The 13,000-nt window shown below is 46.9% G+C and overlaps 1 protein-coding gene across 30 annotated transcripts in view; it reads right to left on the bottom strand.

Annotated features, from left to right (window-relative positions):
- TCF7L2 (transcription factor 7 like 2) overlaps window positions 1-13,000 on the bottom strand; it is a 205,139-nt gene that overhangs the window by 87,753 nt on the left and 104,386 nt on the right. The gene's annotated exons all lie outside the window — the stretch shown is intronic.

Here is a 13,000-nt window from a genome sequence, read left to right as displayed (position 1 = left end):
ACGTCTCATATGCCACTGCTGGTCTTCCAAACATGAATGACATTTGTACTGGCTCCTTTTATAAGTTTCTAAGTGAGCGGGTGATCTGGAAGGCACTTTCCCATATATTAACAGCAATGTGCCTGAACAGTCATTCTCCCTGGGGAGGATGTCTGAAGATAGTGGCAACCCAACCCTGCTTCTTCAGGCATCCGCATAGCCCCAGGCAGGTTCCCGACCCAGAGGAGCCCACTTATCTTGGGAGGGAGGGCCATCTTCCATGGAACTACACCAGGGTGACCTGCCTGCTAGAACCTGAGCCACCTCCGCCATCAAGATCCTTAATGCACCAGGCTGGCGAGGACAAGCCTCCGTGTCAGCTCGGCCAGCTCGCACACGACCGACCCCGCTGTTTTAGGCTCGGCTTCCGTTGCAGCTCAGGCACCAGTGAGGTCTGGGCCCATGCCCAATCCTGACACTGATAACATTCCTCACAGCTGCCGCACCGGAACAGAAAAGGTAAAAGATTCCTCCCTCCGATGTGTGAACTAAGGGAGAAAAGCCGGGGTGGCCCCGGGAGAAAACGAAAGAGAAAAGGAGACGTTTCCTGCAACTCTCTCGTAGCCCCTCTTAGCACCACTACCTCCACGTCTGTTCCAACATCACAAAGGACAGATACTCAAGCTTCCCAGGCCCTGGGTACCCTCAAAACAGGAATTTCCCCTGGAGGTGGAGGCCACGGAGGCAGCATTTAACTCTCTCCCCATCACCACTGGAGTTCCCACTGGGCACTCGGAGGGAGGAATCCATTCATCCCAGGTTCCACTACTAATGCCAGCATGCCCGTCTGCCTGCTTCCCAGAGGTGTGTGTTCCTTTCAAGTAAAATGAATTCACAAGGTCCTCTTGGGTTTTTCCATCTTCTGGCCTCTTGCAGCAAACAAGGCAGTGAGGCAGAGTTGAGACAAGCTAAAGGACACTGGATTCCAGAAGGCTGAGGCTAAGAGGCCACCTCAGGCAAGTTTCCATCATAAGCCCTTCACTTTGCAAAGTGAAAGGAGTAGCAAAGACCACATGGTGTATGAGTCCATTTATATATGTCTAGAACAGGCAAATCCACAGAGACAAAAATACAGCAGTAGTTGCGTAGGACTGGGAGGAACTGGGGAAAATGGATAGTGGCTGCTTTTTTGCAAAAAAAAAAAAAAAGAAATGTTTAGCCACCGCAAACATAGGGCTTCCATCCTCCTCTGGATTAGTCCACTTTAAATGTTGTCTCTTGGATTAGAAGTAAAGATAATCTAGAAGGTCCTTAGGAAGTATCTAGGTAAACTATTAACCCGCTTGAGACTCAGCCTGCTGGTACAGGAGTAACAATGTTATCTACTTAAAATGTCACGAGGATTCAATTTCAAGGAGGAGGTAAGGAGCTTAATATTAATAGCAAAGCACACAGGACATGGTGGACACGTCATAGAATGCTCCTGTGTTGTGTACACTCCCACAGGAAGCCTCAGAGAGAAAGTCCAGGTTCTAGAGAGAAGGACTGGCAGCTATCTTTGCCTGAAGCCTGTTTCTGTTTTTTTTTTTCCCAGCATTCTTTCCTCACCTTCAGTATTAAGACTTTGACAAGCTTGCTGCTGCTGCTAAGTCACTTCAGTCGTGTCTGACTCTGTGTGACCCCATAGACGGAAGCCCACCAGGCTCCCCCGTCCCTGGGATTCTCCAGGCAAGAACACTGGAGTGGGTTGCCATTTCCTTCTCCAATGTGTGAAAGTGGAAAGTGAAAAGTGAAAGTTAAGTCGCTCAGTCATGTCCGACCCTTAGCGACCCCACGGACTGCAGCTTACCAGGCTCCTCCATCCATGGGATTTTCTAGGCAATAGTACTGGAGTGGCTTGCCATTGCCTTCTCCGTTGACAAGCTTAAAAAACAATAATAACTGCCAAAGTTCGGGAGCTCTATCAGAGCTATACCTGCAACGCCATGTCCTCAAAATATGCCACGTAACTATTCCTGCAGGGGTCTCCTTCGCCAGAAAGTCTTGCCCCTATTCAGCAGACGGGCCACAGCAAACAGCACAGGGATGATGCCCAGGATCACGTTGGCTTTTCCAGGAGGAGATGTCATGACCAGTTCTTAGCTCCAAATAGGCTAACCCCTTATGATCTCCTTTACAAGGGAAAGGAGAAAAACTAATGAAGAGCATCTAGTAGACACCACCTGTTGCACACAAACTTCAGTAAGTGTTTTAAAGACCAACTCCGGCTAATCCACCCTAGGAAATCTTAACACTAGTCAGTCTTTTGATCCAATGGGAGCCAACATCTGCTTATATGATCTTCCCTTCCTTGCCTCACGGATTCGTCTAGAAACTAGACCAGTTGACCCAGACAGACCAATTAGAATCCTGTCCCAGAAACGGGTCTGAGTCAAGTTAGGGCAAGAGCCCCCACAAGCCTCCAACTAAGCCTCCAACTGTAACACCACTCATCCTCCAGGAGGAAACAGAGACCCGAGGGTGGATGTCCCCTCATGGGACAGTCTCTCAGCTAACCCTTCAGCAAGCTCTCCCTCTGCCATCCCACAAGTCAGTTATGGCAGTCAAAGTACTCCCCTCTTCCTTGTTCAGGTTGGGTTTCTGATACCTGTCACTACAGAGCTCCATTAAAGGCAGTTTGGTGTTCTTTAAATGTTTTAAAGAAAGGGGGAGATGAAATAACTTTGCCCTGATATACAGATAATAATGAATGGCGCCAGAAACCTTGGCCAGCCCATCTAGTTCCAAAGTGGTGGCTGGTTGACTCCCCTACACTATACCAACCACCCCTACTAAAATCCCCTGCCATGAATAGGACCACAGGGCATCTGGTGAGGCCCTCCGTTGGCCCTTAGAATTTTCACGGAGGTTGTCTCCAAAATACACATGTGCACACTCAAGTCACCAGCAACACAGAAGGCTCCTACTCCCAGGTAAACACCAAAATGATTAAACGTGGACTTCTCCTGGCCTGTGTGTTTGTAAGAACATTGTGTGTGTGTCCCATCCCACACACCCCACACAGCACTGTTCTATTACTAGACATGATGGAACACAGGGCTTCCACATTGTAGAAATGAATATCAAAAAACAAGGAAGACAGCTGCAGAATTCATGCTTAAAACCTGCAGTGGGGGGTTAGCAAATGGAGCACCCCAGCACAAAAGGCTTCATCAGTGTCCCTTCCACTAACATTCTCTGGTAGATGGGTGAGCTCTTGCAGATCTCAGCATCAACCAGCGGGCATGGGAACAGGTGAAGGGGATGCCCTGAGTGAACTCACTATGTGCCCAATGGGCACACAATCCCTCAACATGCAGAAGACCAGGTGTGTCTAGTCTTCAAACATGTCCCAATTTCATTTCTGAATCATGTCTGGGTGTTTGTGGCTGTTTGCATGGCCCCAGCACATCCTTCTGGAAGGTTTCTTTGACTTATGCCAGCAGGAAGAAACAGGCTTCTGTTACAGACACGCTGCTCCCTCTGAGTAGACACACCACCGTACCCACCACACCCACCACCCGCCTCTGAGGGGTCCACCCCACCCTAGGTGCACGTTCTCAGCCATGTGCCCAGCCCCTCCCTGCTGACTGGACCGGAGGCAGCATCTTCCCCAAGGATGGCTGAGGCTGGACAGTAGCCGTCAACAGCCACAGACACTCCAGCCAAGCCCGGGGCAGGGGGCCAAATTCTCCCTCTTGGTCTTTTTAGGGGTTTTTGTTTCCTTAATAGGGAACTCAGAACAAACTGAGAGTCAAAGGTAAAGGGATCTAGAGCGGGAGACCATGAGGTGAAAGGGCTGAGGTGAAGGGTGAGCGTGAACGTTAGGACGATGATGGGGCCTCGGGCAGAGAGTATGAAGGTGCAGAGAGCAGGTGGCCCGCAGACGGGGAAGGTTAAGAGATGACACACAAAGATGAGAGAAGACAGGCCGAGGGCTGAGCAAGATCTCGGCGTGGAGCAACTCCTGCCCTGCCCTCCAGCAGCCTGGGGTCAGGAACAGTCCCCCACTCCCAGGCCTGCCAGAGCCAATGGGCAGCAGCCCCTCTCTAGCTGCCAAATCTCTCTAGCTGCCGAATTCTGGTCTGGGTCCACCGGAGGCCAAGCCACCATGTCAGTGTCTCTTCTTTCTGGTTCTCTAGTGCAGCCTTACAATAAAGCCCGCCAGACTCATGGTAACCAAGCTGCATCCCTTGTTCCCCAAGCCCACTTCCTCCCCCACTTTCCCAGAATCCTGGACCACTCGCAAGGGCTTCTGGATAATCACCATTCAGGTGAGCTGGTTTTTTCCCAAATAAACAATCCCCTGTCAACAATCAATAGTTAAAATAGAGCAGTATGGTGCAGAGGGGCCTGAAGATTTCGTGTACAAAAAAAACTTGTTACATTTTGTTCAGAAAGGGAAGTTGGTGTAAGCTTCATTTTTTAAAGGGGAGTTAAGTCTAGACTGTTCTCACATGGGATAAGTGGTCTCCCAGGACTGTTATCTCCTCAGAAGGTTTAATAAGGCACTTAAGACAAAAAAAGGCTAACTTTCTGAAAGTGACTTCAGAGTTTAACTGAAGTCCATAAAGTTATACTAAATGCCATGGAGGAAGACGTGTCCCCAGTTAGAGACTTCTAAAGGGTACCCAGAGATGAAAGAGAGAAGAATTTGAGAAGGCTAGTCCTCCAAAATTATAAGCTCTGTCCACTGACTCTATTTTCCACTTTACAGTCACAGCAGAGGACACAGATCATTGAATCTCTAAGTTTCCAAGCTATAAAGAACCAAAAACCCTCATCATCCATAACCCCTATTTTTCTTTTTTAAAACCTATGAAATAAAACATGCCAAGACTTGCCCAGGGTCACACGGCAAGTTTCTGACAGAAGTAACACAAGGACTCAGGCTCCCTGGGTCGGAGCCCAGGACTCATTCCTTTCTGCCCTGGAATTTAACTTTCAACACATTGAAAGTTTCTGTGAAATCTAAACATAATTACATCAAAAGCCTAGCACTACTTATGAAATCTAACAGAAAAAATATATTGCTTCTCAGAAGCTTCACAAGAAAGCCTTGGCAACAGAGAAAAATTACGGATGACTATTTCTGGGGGGAAAAGAGGTATAGAGAGGTTTGTGGATAATAAAATCACTTCCAACCCTAACTGACCCACATTTAGAAGTCCAGGTCCAATTAATCTGACATCAGTCAATTCTCCGCTGCAGTACAAGCATTTGAAAATTTACTTTCGGCTGAGTAATACCAGAAAACCCTTGCAGACAGTGGTCTGCAGTTCATTTCTTTGTATGACAACCTCAACACCCAGAACTCCAGTCCTTCTGGAGCCCATCCTACAGGCTCTTTGCTGGTAGATTTAGTTCAAGGTCCTCAAAGTATATATCATTGTCCAATTCACGTAATATGTTAATAACCGTGGGCTATTATGTTGATTTATTCAAAACCGCTCACAGCAGAAGTGCATTCTCTTTGGGCCGTTCTTCCACTGTATGTTCAAATGCATCACATTTACAGTAAGGTTAATGCGAGGTGCCCGTTCTTCCCAATAGAACACAGAAGAACGGGAGTACATTAAATGCTCAAATATAGTCTTTTGATGAAGCCTCTGTAGTCACTGTTCCCATTCATGCTGAAGCCCAACCCTTCCAATGGGGTGACGGGCTAAGACTGGAATGCAGACTTATTTTTGACAGTGCTTATGGAGAAGAAGCTTTGCATGGCAGCCCAGACTCCATCTATCAACACAAACACCTTCCTTTAATGGTCAAAAACAAGGGGATAACATGGAATTGCAGAATCTTCATTAACAGATTCCTGCAGAATTGGTCCAAGTGATCTTTTAAGTGTTGGCCTTTGGCCAATCTTGTCCCAAGACTGATCTGCATTTACTCTTTCAGTATGGCTTAAAACTCTGGTCCACACAAATCCCACACCTGCACGTGATCGAAAGCGGGTTCGAAAGCTTCTTACGCAGCATTCTTTCTACTCAAGTGACAAACAGGCATAGCTTCTCCATCCTAAGGCTCACATTGTTCCTCCACGCTTACATTTCTGAAATTTAGAAGCATGTGACAGGCAGATAAATTTTAACATAGCAGTGCTTCTTTACTCCCTGAAAATGTGTTATTAAAGGCAAATCTTACAACTGATGGTGTATTCAATTTAGAAAACACGGTACTGCAAACAGTCATTCTCATCTATTTCTCTGGCAGGTGTTTGCCTTCATGCACCTACCTAAACCAAGTAAGAATTGGCACAGCTTTATACTGAGGCAAAAGACCTGCCTGCAAAGCCCTCCAAGTATTAGCAGCACCCCCCCTCCTAAACATTGGGTGAAGCAACATATCCTGTTTGAGAAGCTGTTTCTCCATCAGCCACCTGACTCACAGCACCTTTCATTCCTGACCACAATCCATGTGGGAGGCAGTCCTTATTTCCCTCACTTTACTGATAAGGAAACAGACTGGGAACTTTCCAAGCTGACACAGCGAGGAGGGAGCTAATCAAGGTGAAAATCAACGCGTGTCCATCGCCACATCTCCCTGGGGGTCCAATGTGGCTAAGACGCCACACTCCCAATGCAGGGGGCCCAGGTTCCATCCCTGGTTAGGGAAATAGATCCCACATGCCACAACTAAAGATCCCGCATACCATAACTAACACCCAATGCAGCTAAATAAAAATAAATGTAGAAAAGGGAAAAATACAAAGTGTGTCCATCTCCAAAGCCAGTGCTCTTAACCGCTAGGTTCCACAGCCTTGCCCCTTCAGAAGCCAGGGTTAGCCCCTTTCTTTACAGATGAATAAGCTGGGGCTCCATGTTAAGCCATCAATACAAAGATAATATAACTGCAAGTGGAGAGGCCAGGTAATGGGAGCTGGGCACTGTGTGAGTCTGGAGGCAGGAAATACTTTTCCAATGCACTAGGCAAGAAATAAAGAATAGTCCCAAATGGTAGCCTTAAGGTAATTAATAAATGAGATGTGTGTCCTTTACTCCGCATACCATGAGTACTTGGGATAGTTTCCATTTCTATGAATGGATCTATGGGTATCTTCTCATCTCTGCCCTTGACCCCACCCAAAATGTTTCCCAACTGTTTGGATATTACATTCCATACTTCTAAACAAGAGACTACTTTCCCCACATTCAAACAGGCCTCCTGCCAACCCATGAGGTTGCTGGCCTGGTAAGTAGCACTCACACGGGCCACACTAACCACCTGCCTTACGCTGGGTTCCAGAGTAGCCAGTACCTGAGTGGACGCGGCCTCTGGGAGTTGGAGTCCTGCCTGACCCAACTTCCTGGTTTATAAGTTCAATGAGAGGCAGGTCAGGGAACCTGGCTACACCCACTGGCATGGCCAAAAAGTCCGTGCGGGTGTTTGTGACTTCGTACCAAAAACACAAACAACTTCCTGGCCAATCCAACACTCTTCTCTCTCTCGAATGGGGACAACCCATTCGTCGTTCACTCAAAGCCTTCTCGTCACTGAATGGATACGTGGCGAAACATGAAGACACAGCATTATTTAGATCAACAGTTATTAGAGGCAACAAGAGCAATAAACAAGCTTAATTGCACAGCCGACTACTCAACACATCCTGGCTAGACATTTATACTTCAGCTGAAAATCTAGGGGCCTGCCTGGAGAGGGGACGAAATTTCACTTGAAGGAATGACAGAATATTTTCCCAGGCCCTCAGCTGCTTCATTAATGCTTGCCTTATTTGGGGAAAAAGAAAAACTGGCTGAAGCATCCGTGGTAGTTTTATATGCCGTGAACTGGCAATGTTTTGGAACAAAAAACAACTTTTGCACTAGGGTACTTATGGCATCATTATCGCATTTTCCAAGCCTGGCTGCCGAGCTGCCAGGGAGAGAAGGAAGGAGCTGGAGAACAGTAGTACGTTCAGCAGCGGCAGGCCTGAAACAAGGGGGCTTTAGAGTAAACCTTGGTCCGAGTGCACATTTATGGCGAAATAACCCACGTGCATTTACCTTATAAAAGTGTTACAGGTAGGCATACTTATGTAATTTATTTAATGTTCTTTAACATCCATGCTTACTTGGGTTTCATACAATTTATTAAGTTTTCAGTCTGGCCTGCAAAAATGGGAAAAATAAAAGCAGATGTGAACGGACTCCCCCATTTAAATGTTCACCAACCTCCTGCAAAGCCTAGATCCAGCAAGGAAATACCTCGGCTGCCACCATTTGGAGCCTGTCCTGGCCAGGGCCCTCCCTTCCACCCAGGGGAAGCCTAACCTTAAAGGTACAAGGGTCTCTGCAGCTGAGGCGAAGAATAAAATTCTCCAGCTTGGAAGCCTGGGAAACATCCCAAAGGAAAGGGTTTCCCATTCGGGAGATGAAAAGCAAGATGGTGGAGGCCCAGCCAGATCCAGCCAGTCCTGAGCAATCTCCCCACCTCTTCCTTCTGCCCAGGAGCCCCCTAGACTTGTCTACGTTAGGAATCCCACAGCCTTTCAGGAACTTTCTTAAACCTGCGTGGGTGAAATATAATCCACCCATCCAACAAAACACATATAACACACTTGGACACGCATGTACACACATGTGTGCATACACATCCATGAGTGTGCACAGATATGAACACGCACACACTCTTCCGCTCTGTCTCATCTGCCTGCGCTTGGCCCTGTGGTTTAATATTTACCAAATCTCTTGGCATGTTTCCCTTTCTGCTAAATAAAAACCCTTTCATTGCTCTTTTCTTGGCCACTTTTTCTCCAGCCTCTGACTCCTTGGGAGAGGCTCAGAATGAGAATCAACTGAGGGGGTCTCAAGAGAAGCCAGCCAGGAGGAGAGGACGGATTAGGAGGGAGAAGTAGCAGATTCGATTCAACAGCTTCAGGTAACAGAATCAAAATACTGTTACACCCGGGGTCATTTCCTTCAGCTCCAGGGTCCACCTAGGGTCCGTCCGTCCACCCAGGCTCCCATCCCCTCCGCTCTCTCCTCCTTGATCCCTCGTTCCCTCCAGCGAGAGCAGGGAGAGCCAGGGCCGTAGCACAGGCCATCTCAGCCCATTCACCAATACACACAGCTCTGTAAAATGTCATTGCTTCATTGTTTAAGAAACTGGGAGGAAACAAGGAGTATGTTTTTGGCCCAGCATAAAAGCAGCCTAAGAGTTTGGTTTGCGGCCCTGAAGCCAATGACTGTCAAAGGGGAAGTTTATTAGTAAACACAAGCATTAGCCTGTCATCAGAGAGTCTTTGTCTCTAGGGTCAAATTTACATCTCCAAATAATACTGCCCCAAGAACAGAAGATGTGGAGACAATGAGGGGGAGGCGGAGTTGAGGGGGAATTGGTTCGGGGAGCTAAGAGCTATTTCTTAAAGCTGGGCTGAAGCAGCCCATCCCCAGAGAGATGGCAGGAAGTGTGTGACTTAATAACAGAAACACTGTCCTAACTGTGAGCATGGGGGTCAGCTAGGGGAGAGAAGACGGGAATGCAGAGTTCCCAGGTCCAGAGTTCATCCAGCATTGTCTTCCCTAATGTAAAACGAGAAAAATGAGAAATTTTACGCACAGTTCCCCCAAATTATGCATGGTGTATGTGTGTCTATAAACACACACATTCATCCCCCTCCTCCCCACCTCTGTTGTTAGTATTTAAGAAGAAACACCACCCAATTTATTAGTCAGTCTTGGGTAGTAAAGAGCTCAAAATGAAACCCCATTTATTTATGAAGACCTCAGGGTGTCCCTCGGGTCCCAGATCCCAGGGGAATTGTAACAGCCCACAAAGCCCTGACCTCCTGTCTTGGTTCAACCCGTTCCCCAGCTTATACAACTCAGTTGCTATTAAAATACCTAATGGGCCCTTAATTGGGTGGATTTTTTTTTTTTAAACCTAGATGGTATACACTAAATAATCTGGTCTGGGAAAGACTAAACTTCACTATTATCTGTGACTCTCTCACTTCCCACACACCTCTCCCCCGCCAAAGCGGAGGGAAACGAACAGAAAATAAAAATGCACCAGGGCCGTAAAAGAGAGAAATGTGACCGAAGGCAGTAAAAGAAACCCCTAACATCAGGAAAACGTTAACTTACATTCCTACCGGGTGATACCTGGCTTGGAGGAAAGTGTGATGTGGTCCACTTCCACGTGAATTTGGATTTTGAATTTCACATGGATGCATTTTGTGGGCACATGGAGACACAGAGTCTAAGGAGCTCCAGGTCTTGGTGCGAGGCAGCCAGTTTCAAGATGGCATGGCAAGAGTGAGTGGAGGCTGGGCAAGGAAGGTGGGGGGGTTGAGGGTCAACTGAAGGTGCCTCTGGAGTTCAACAGTAGAGGAGATGATAAAGGACTCACTGGATGGCTGAGGGTCAGTATTCTTCATAAGATTCGTTTCCTCCACAGCAGAAACATTTCTCCTGAACAGTACGTCCAAGCTCTTTCAGCCATGGTGTAAGTTTAACCTTTCCCTCCCCATACCCTCCCCCTGACCCCAGTGAAAGTTTTGTAAGATGAGTCTCCTGCCCTTTGTTAACAACAAAACAAACAGATACAGAACGATGATATTTGCCCCTTTCCTCCTATTTCTTCATGTCATGCTTTCATGCACTTCTCGGTCATCAGATTCTTCCAGAAACACAGTTCAGCTCTTGGGTAGGCAGAGACTGAAAATACAGGGACTCTCAAACACTCTCAAATAGTGTCGACTTTTAACTCTTCACCTGCTCTTGTGTCCGCTGGCTGACAAACTGGGAATTCCCTTTGTCAGGAAAAAGCTCAGAATGGAGACTGTACAGTGCCAGGGGAGAACCCATAACTGTCAGAGGGGGACAAGGAAGGAAAAGCGGGCCCTTAACTCACTGCCCTCTGATCTCAATGGAAGAGCCAATTTCCTAGGTGACAGTCTTTTCTCTCTTCCAAAGTCTTGTCCGAAGACCACAGGAAAGAGTTACAATTTAGATGTTTCAAATCAGTGCCTGCAATGACGATTACAAACACTCATATGAATATCTCGAAGGACGGGGAAAGTGAAGACTGAAGTTTTACAAGTCATCGCAGAGGTTACGTCTGTCCCTAACTGAAGCAAGGATGTCCAGAAAGTGGCAGCTTGTCCTAGTCAGGACCCCAGGTAAAGACACTGGATCTCGGAACACACTCCATCCAGGAGGGGCAGGTGGAATCGCCATCACTGCGCTCTTCATGGAATGACTGGAGAAATGCAACCCGCTCCCCCGCCCGCCGCAGCAACGGGGCGGCATGCCATCAGCTTACCCCAAAAGTCACGTGACTGCCTCCTGAAAGAAGTTTACACTTCTTGAGGACTTAACTTACCTGGAAGGGGGATGCCCTTAGATCCCTGAATAGTGGACAAAGGGGGTAGATATACACATGAAGTTTGACAATGGGTTCCCAACATCTCCTGAATCTGTGACATCAAAAAGAGCTTACGCGACGACCACCCTCAAGACTTCCTGGTTTCCAGTCGAGCAACGTGAGACCTCTCTCCTGGATGTGAACTTTGATGAGGCTCAGTGAGGCCAGGGCTCCCCACAGAAGCTACAAACAAACTCCTCTTCACGCGGTAGCTGGACGTTCCACACGACCCTTCGCTCAAACCAGGGCGGCAGAGTCCACCCGTTCCCCGTGGTGCCTTAGGGAAGCATCCTCCTTCCAGCACCCTCTCCCCTGGGTTATTTTGGGCACGTATCACATGATGTACCAATTTACGCTTCCGCATCTAGAAACACAGTCTTCTGGGAAAAACAGGCTCTTTTCGGTGTGGCCAGGGAGTTTGGCCACAGCTTGTAATTTTGGCTAAGGAAGTGATTTCCTGTCTGACAGGAAGCGGCAGCCAGGGCTGACTTTAGCTGCTACAAACCTCTGGCTTAAAAGTTAAAAAGGAGAGAAAGGCAACCACTTCCACTTATCAGGGAGTCAGAATCCGAGTCTTCCAAGAACGTGAACTTCTCCCTTGACCCCTATTTATTAAAACAAGTTTATCTAACAAACAACCCCAGTGCCTTCTGTCCGGAAAAAGTAAAGCTTAGTCTCTGCCTTTGTAACAACACAGTCCTTTTAAAGCTTCTAAGGACATAATTACCAGTTGAGTTTTGAACTTTGCCCAGATAAAGGCTGATATACCAGGCTTCACTGTTTGTTCCTCTAATCAACTAAATTCAAGTGTGAATAGAAACCTGGACTTTTCTTATACCCAGTTCTCTAAGATATAGTTACCTTTCCCCCTTTCTCTATCACTAAGTTGATCCTTGTGGGTAGCAGAATACGTTTTCTTTTATAAAATTTCAACCATTTGATTTTTATTCCAGAGGCACTTTTAAGAGCAACAAACACTAACAGGATACTAAAATTCAAATTGTTAAAAATCTACAGTCATATCCACTGGAGGTGGGTAACTTACAGGTCAGTTATCTTTAAAAATTGATAATATGAAAGGCTAACATTCAAATTTTAAAGGAAAACACCCTATTCTCCCTTCACACAGACACACACACCTGTATCCAGGATTAGCTATCTTTAAAATTTATATGAAAGCCTAACATTCAAATTTAAAATGAAAACACCCTATTCTCCCTACACACAAACACACACACACATAAAAATGTGATTTTTTCTCTTTTTTTCTTCCTTCTCAAAGCAATTTCCCAGCCAGCCTTGGGCAGTAAACAGTTAATATTCCACTCTCCCCTGCTGCCTTGAAAACCAAGGAAACAATTGAGACATTGTCCAGTGAACAAGACTCCCAGGGACTGACATTTTTGTTTATGTCCCAGTTCTCAGCCTGTCAATTTCCACTAGGCTGCCTGACCCGCACCAATACGGTCCGCCGTGAGCTGAAAGGGCTCCGCTTCATTTATTTTATTAAAGCTTCGGTGTCTGTTTTTGATTCAAACTCCAAACCTCCCCACCCCCGCCTTTTCCCCAGAAAGTTGCCTCCTAACTCAGAGGCTGTGTTGCAATTCCTTCT

This window comes from Moschus berezovskii, chromosome 12 (assembly GCF_049115385.1).
Source record: "Moschus berezovskii isolate FMDL1 chromosome 12, NW_MosBer_1.0, whole genome shotgun sequence".
Lineage (NCBI taxonomy): Eukaryota > Metazoa > Chordata > Mammalia > Artiodactyla > Moschidae > Moschus > Moschus berezovskii.
The sequence above is the reverse complement of the archived record's forward strand: the minus strand, read 5'-3'. Positions and strand labels throughout refer to the sequence as shown.